Genomic DNA, 8,095 nt, shown 5'->3' with positions numbered 1-8,095 from the left:
CTTTTTACAATCAATGCTATAATGAATGTCATGTGTATATCTTTGCATACTGGGCTTTTAATTCTGTAGGATAGATTGTTAGTTGTGAGACTGTCAACTCAAAGTGTTTTAGAAGTTCTAAATGTTTGCTGATGCTACCAAATAACTTACGCAAAAGCCTTTGGCAATTTTACCAACACTGTATATATGCTTTCATAAGCAGTAGATGTTTTCTAATGCCTTAAAACATTTTGATTAGGCACAAATTATTACTTACTGTCTTATGTTCCATTACCTCGATGTCTAGTGAGATTGAGCATGATTTCTTAAGTATATAATGAGATATCATCTTCTGTGAATTCTCTGTTCCTATTAGGGATGTTTAGGACCTGTATTGGCATTCTTTATTTTACTTGACTTTCTTCTTTGTTTAGGTATCTTTTGTTGTACGCAAGTTTGGAGGTCCTTTCATTTTGTTTTGTATGGAGTCAAATTTCTAAAACAAAAATCTGACCATCAGCTTAAAACCCTTGGGTGTCTGCCCCTTGCCTTCAGAATATGATCCTAACCCCTTTGCTGAATTAAAGGGGCTCTTTCAAGATGTAGTTACTGGCAAACTCCTCTGCATCATCTCTGGTCATCCTCTCCTCCTCCCCACCTATATTTCAGGTGTAAACCTGTCATGCTATTGCTTCATCTTCAGTCCATTTGTACTTACTGTTTTCCTGAGACAACTGTCCTTACCTCCTCTTTGCCAGCTAATTACTATCCTTTCTATAAGATTAATTTAAACATTGCCTCATCTGCAATGTTGTACTTGTCCCAGCCTCCTCTATCTTTCCAAACTGAGCCGCAGATGGTGTCAGGCATGGTAGACTGGATTAAAGGCAAACCACAAAAAAATATGCTTGAGGCAGGAAATACTGCAATGAATAAGCTTCAATGTCTGTGTCCTAGTGGTACACATCCTACTGACTGAGATACATCACCCACATTAGACAGAACAAGCTTCAGCAATATATTAACAATCCTCACTTTAGTTTTTCCTACCAATAGTTTTCCCACAAAAGACTCAACGAGGTGATTGCTCCTAGAAAAGCCACGTACGATTTGTCCAAGTCATTTCACAGTGACCCTAGCAGGTCAGATGCAACATTCTGCGGTTGCCCCACAGCCTGAGGCTGTGATGAAACATACTACAACCTCCATTACCAAATGTTACATTTTCATGTCCTCTGGCCCAGGAGATCCCCTGTGAAGTAATATACGAAGCTTCACTGCATAACAGGCGACTGCTCTAGTTTATCACTATCAGCAAGCCCATTTCCCCTTGACTTGATATGCAAATATGCATTGGACATTTTAGCCCTATTTTTTAATCTCTATGGAGACAAACTCCAATAGTCCAATCAAAGCACTCCTGACCACCTCCTCTTTAAATAAATCCAATGCAAGAAAGTTCAGACTTACAGGACAGTCAGTGTGCTATTCTTTCTAAAATAATACAAATAAAACTCAATCTGCCCAAAAAATCCTCCTCAAAGTAATTCACTATTGTACTGTGTCAGCGCACATAGTGGAAAGACCAAAACTTTCCAGAAAGAACTATACAGGCAAAGGGTTTCATCCCTTTGAGCCTCAGTACACTCATCTGTCAAATGGGGATAATGTATATCTTGCAGGACAATGAAGAGGCATAAAAGAGTGCATGCTTGTAAAGTGCCTAGCACAGTAAATAAGAAAATAGAAATAAATAGTGGAAAACATTTCCTTTCTTTTTTAAATCTAGTATTCATTTCTCACACAATTTTGGATATGGAAGAGAAGCATCAAATCAATTGGTTCTATTTCTGACACTAACTAGTTTTATTTATTTATCTAAGCTCTGCATATTTCTAAGAATTTTAGATGGCTCAATAACCAGCAAAGAAGTCATCCTAGTAATTAAGGACACATGTAATTGAATGCAGCCATATTCATTAAACTGTTTCCTTAAGAAGGCATTGCATTTCTTTGGGGAAAAAAAATGACAAAGAGCCCTGAGTGAGTGTATTATTCAGGGTTCTCTAGAGGGACAGAACTAATAGGATAGATGTATGTATGAAGGGGATTGTATTAGGAGAACTGACTTACATGATCACAAGGTGAAGTCCCACAACCGACCGTCTGCAAGCTGAGGAGACAGGAAGCCAGTCTGAGTCCCAAAACCTCAAAAGTAGGGAAGCCGATAGTTCAGCCTTCAGTCTGTAGCTGAAGGCCTGAGAGCCCCTGGCAAACCACTGGTGTAAGTCCAAGGCTCCAAAAGCTGAAAACCTTGGAGTCTGATGTTCGAGGGCGGGAAGCATCCAGCATAAAGACAGATGGAGGCCAGAAGGTGTAACCAGTCTAGTCTTTCCACATTCCTCTGCCTGCTTTTATCCTAGCTGTGCTGGCAGCTGATTAGATGGTACTCAGCCAGATTGAGGGTGGGTCTGCTTCTCCTAGTCCACTGACTCAAATGTCAATCTCCTTTGACAACACCCTCACAGACACATCCAGGAACAATACTTTGCATCCTTCAATCCAATCAAGTTGACACTCTATATTAACCATCACAGTGAGTAATGTTTTAGGTGTCTTCTAGGAAGACAGGCACTCCTGCCCTCTTTTTAATGAACATCCTGATGGGTCTAGGTCTATAATTCAGGAGGGTAGTAAAAAGCAGAGAAAGATCTGAAGTTGTTTTAAATAATACAAAGGCGAGATAATTAAGTTTTCCTCTTAATTTTTTTATTTTAATAACTTTAGGGATGTACGAGGTTTTTGGTTACAAATATGGATTGTCTATGATTTTAGTGTACCCATCACCTGAGTAGTGCATATTATACCCAATAGGTAGTTATTCAGCCCTCACCAACCTTGTACCCTTCCCCCTTCTGACTGAGTCTCCAATATCCATTACACCACTGGGTATGCCTTTGTGTACTCACAGCTTAACTCCCGCTTATAAGTGAGAACATAAGGTATCTAGATTTTTTTTTATTATACTTTAAGTTCTAGGGTACTTGTGCACAACATGCAGGTTTGTTACATATGTATACATGTGCCATGTTGGTGTGCTGTACCCATTAACTCGTTATTTACATTAGGTATCTAGATTTTTATTCCTTAGTTACTTTACTTAGAAAAATGGCCTCTAGTTTCATCCAAGTTGCTGCCAAAGACATTATTTCACTTCTTTTTTTTTCTTTGGCTGAATAGTATTTCATGGTGTATATATATATTATATATGTATTATATAAATACATATTTATAAATATATACCAAACATAATGTATGCTAAATATGTATTATATATGAAATATATTATATATGAAATATACATCATATATTAAATATATATTAGATATCAAATATGTATTATATATTTATTTATATGTATTTAATATATATTTTATATATATATACACACACACCTCATTTTCCTTATCTACTCATTAGTTGATGGGCATTTAGATTGATTTTATATCTTTGCAACTGTAAATTTTGCTGCAATTAACATAAACATAAACATAAGCATGCAGGTGTCTTTTTGCTATAGCGACTTTTATCTTTTGGGTAGATACCCAGTAGTAGAACTGCTGGATCAGCTCATAGGTCTACTTTTAGTTCCTCAAGAAATCTCCACACTGTTTTCCATAGAGGTTGTACTGATTTATATTCCCACCAGTAGTGTATAAGCATTCCCTTTTCACCACAGCCTTGCCAAAATCTATACATCTATTGTTTTTTGACTTCTTAATAATGGCCATTCTGGCTGGAGTAAGGTAGTATCTCATTGTGGTTTTAATTTGCATTTACCTTTTTTTTTCTTGTTTTTAAGATGGAGCATGGCTCTGCCCCAGCCTGGAGTGCAGTGGCACGATCTCGGCTCACAACTACAGGCGCATGCCACCATGCTGGCTAATTTTTGTATTTTTAGTAGAGACGGGGTTTCGCCCTATTGATCAGGCTGTTTTCAAACTCCTGACCTCATATGATTCACCTGCCTCGGCCTCCCAAGTTGCTGGGATTACAGGTTTGAGCCATCGCGCCCGGCTGGGTGCATTTATCTTTTGATTAGTGATGTTGAGCATTTTTTTCCGTAAGTTTGTTGCCTGTTTGTATATCTTCTTTTGAGAAATACCTATTCAGTTCTTTGCCCACTTTTTAATGGGATTAATAAAGTTAAATTTCAGTTAATAACTGTGGTTGGAAGAATCAGGCGAGGACAGAGTCTGAAAAGTTTATTCCTGCTCACAAAATAGAAGAGGATAAACAATCCTAGCAGTGACCTGAAGGAAAAAAACTTTGGGAAGAACATAACTACTTAATAAGAATTTAAAGTTGCTTGCAACATTTGTAGAGGGGAGCTGGGAGCAGAGGCCAGAGCTGGATCTTAAAGAACTATTCTCCACCTGTCCTTCTGATTGCCTATAGTCCTGAGACACCAAAATTCTTTTGAGGTTTTTTTTCTCTTTACTCTTTTGGGCAAATACAGCCAGCTTTAATAGACAACAATTAATAAATTTCTCATGAGACCGAGTGAGATGAAGCCTGATGAGCTTAGGGATTGAGTCCTATGTGTACTTGAGGCATTAAAGTCTAGATTCAGTTGGCCCATGTTCTCTCTATGTTTATGCTGTGGTGTTCTTTACTGCAAGAAACTTTCACACTATCCAACATCAGTCTTGTAAGAGGCTAAATTCTCACCACTTGCAGGGCACTGATCCTTTCCGCTACGAAGGAAAAGGTGGAATAAGGAGAGATGGAACTTCTTCAGGGTGACAGGAGTGACCATTTGCCTAATAGAGCTTTATGTCCGTAATTGTTCATCAAGAGTATAACGGAAAACGTGGCTGTGAACCATAGAAAAAAAAGAGAAGTAAAAATCGAGAAGACAATGTTCCAATGAGTTCATTCTTGACTGGAATAAGCCTACTTATCTGCACACCGCTGCACTCATCTTCTGCTTCCATTTTAGGCAAAAGAGCTGAATGTGATTGGTAGAATCACAGGATGGCAAAGTTAAAGAGGACTTAAGCATAGTGGCTGAAATAAAAGCATGTGGGCGTCTGACTCCTAAAATACATATCAAAAATCTTCAATTAGGCACAAACTAGCTAGAAGAGTTTAGATATATTTTTTAAAGTGTTCTGATCCTCATTTTGTTTATAAAATAGAGATGGCAGTACATGCCCTAAAAAGGAGTTGTAAAGGTTAGAAATAATATGGGTTTAAAAATCTAGCATAGAGTAGGCATTTAATAAATGACAGTTATTGTTATACCACGCTTCTTTATATATGCTTTCCTAGGACTCACCCTCTGAATGTGAACACTGAATCACTAAGAATATATGCTCAACACACACACTAGGATCCTTTTTAGGTGTTTTTTTTTCTGTTTTGAACAATATGAAGCCCTAGTGCATGTTCTGTGTCACTCAGACTAAGAAGGTTACATCTTGCACCACCAAATTGTTGCTCAGTTTTTGTCTCCAGTATGGATTTTGTTGAACTTTGATAGCCTGGATATCTCTTTAATCTCCCATAGAAACTAAAACAAAAGATAAGTACTGAGATGAATTTCTACGATGTTAGTGAATTTCTTGATTTGTAGATATTGTAAATAGGAAAGTTAGAAATCAAATATTAATGTAGTAATCTTTATTTTTTTCCTAGCATGATAAAAGATCTAGACATTCTAAAAACGTTCCAAATGAAGCTTTTCTAATTAGCATTAGTATTAATGACTTGTCTTCTAATACTACACTTCACAAGCATCTTCAAAATATATCTTAGGAAAAATATAAATAGGTTAAGGAAACTCATTTGCACTTGCTTAAGACACCACAGAACTGCATTATCTATAAGTAATTTTTTCTATAAATTTAAAAAATTGTCTTTCTATAAATTTTCTATAAATTTTAAAAAGTGAAATTTATTGTTTTTCTCTTAAATCAAAAAACTAAATAGTTTGGCATCAAACACAATGCTGAATTTATACGGTATCTTTCCACTTATGGGTGGTTGCAACCTGGCCAAGTTATTTAACTTCTGAATCTCACTTTTCTCATACATAAAATTGAAATAATGTTGTCTGTACAACTTTAAGTATAAAGCAGTCAACCTAGCACTGCATTTCAAGACAAGCTTCCGGAAGCACTGCTCTTTCCACTTCTTCTTTCTTAACGGCTCTCAATAGCTCTGCTTCCCATAGACTTTAGGCTCAACTCCTGATTTGTCCTTCAAGATGCTCTGCATTCTGGCCTTGGCCTACCTATTTGCAAAATTTCTTGTTTCATATGCTCTGCACCTACCCAAATTGAACCACTTACTATTTGTTTCACATATCCGCAGAAGTTCCTAATGCATGTCTGCTTGTGCTATTTTCTCTGATAATCGTGCCGTGTCTCCAGCATATCAAAATTTTGCCTACCCTCCAAAATTTCACTTTAAATGTTTCAAGTTTCTTGGCATTTTCAAATTTCCCCTGACGTCCTTAGGCTTTAAATTCTTGACTCTCTCCTCTAAATCCTCAAAGAATTGTAGTCAACATTCATTTAGTATATGCTGTATGTCCAGCTATGTGTAGATACTGTAAGACAAGGAAGACACAGAGGTCTTCTTTAATAGCAAACAAGAGGTGATTTCATATAATGGAACTTAATGCAAAATTCATAGAATTCATTGCATAACATTGAATAACATTGCATTCTCCCTTTTCCTATTTTATTACAAATAACTACCATTGAATGCATGGTGTGAGATAGACTCATGATAACAGCTAACCCCTACATGAGCAATCTTATTCCTGTCTTAAGAGCAACACCAGCAAAAACATAAAAAATATGTGTGTATAGATAGATAGATAGATAGATAGATAGATAGATAGATAGATAGATAGAGATATAAATTTGAGAGAGGTTAAGAAACTTTTAAATCTCTAGGTCTTATAACTGAGATCTGTCTAACTTCAAAACTCATAACGACACAACTCTTATCTGAGATTTCATATCATGTAAGAAGAAAGCATTTCTTCTGAACTCAGGGAGGGCTATATTTTATTAGAACGAAGGGACTGTGAAATTGTGCGGTCCAGGAGCTCAAGGCCCACTTCTAATTAATCGGTAGATATCACCATGGCATTTTGTACACATTTTAGAGTGAGTGAGCAGAAGTGAACTTTGGATGTGGCCACTGCTTCTATTAGGATAGGTTATGCTGTTATAACAAACAGTCCTTGAATCTTAGCCACTGATAGCAGCAGGGGTTTAATTTTGCTCACGCTACATGCATGCCAATTGTTGGTTTCTGGTGTAGCCATACCAGCTGCATGTTGTTTGTTTAGGTGACAGAGAAAAAGAACTCTGAAAGGCTCTGTACTGAAAAATTGGTCCCTCAAGTATTCTCTCATTCTTTCATTTTTTTTGTTGTTGTTCAGTAAGAATCTTTTTATCACCCAATATGTACCAACTAATATAATAATCACTGGCATAATAACAAACACTAAAACAAATGAGTTACCTACACTCCAGCAGATAAGATCGATGTTAGACAAATAATTACACAAAAAAGTCTTCACTGCAATTGTGATAAAGGTTATAAAGAAAATTGGAGGTTGTTGTGAAAGTATATAAAAATGATACCTCATAGGCTGAAGGTTTAGAAAAGATCTCTCTAAAGACATGATGTTTGATCTGAGATCTGAAAGAAATTGAAATAAACCAGGCAAAGACTAAGGTGATGGGGGCAGCAGTAATGAAGGTGGAAAAGAATTCTGAAATCTTGCCTAATATACTTCCCCCAGCATTAGGCTACCTGCCACTCATAATTATACCCGAAGTCAACCAGCTATTTGTATGGATTGGTCTTTGTCACACCCTTTTATAACTGCAATTGTTAGTGTAGCTGTCTGTCCTCTACTATAAAGTACATTTTCTGGTTACTGCTTTGTCTTTATCTCTGTACTTTCAATAGAGTCTCACAAGTCTTTACTGAAGTAATAGAATATTGCAGCTTGTCAGGCTTATAGCACAACCAGGCATTGAATGAAATTTCAATTTTTAAAAATATATAATACATAATACTATTTTTA

Source organism: Rhinopithecus roxellana, chromosome 16, assembly GCF_007565055.1.
Source record: "Rhinopithecus roxellana isolate Shanxi Qingling chromosome 16, ASM756505v1, whole genome shotgun sequence".
Lineage (NCBI taxonomy): Eukaryota > Metazoa > Chordata > Mammalia > Primates > Cercopithecidae > Rhinopithecus > Rhinopithecus roxellana.
Note: the sequence above shows the minus strand (reverse complement) of the source record.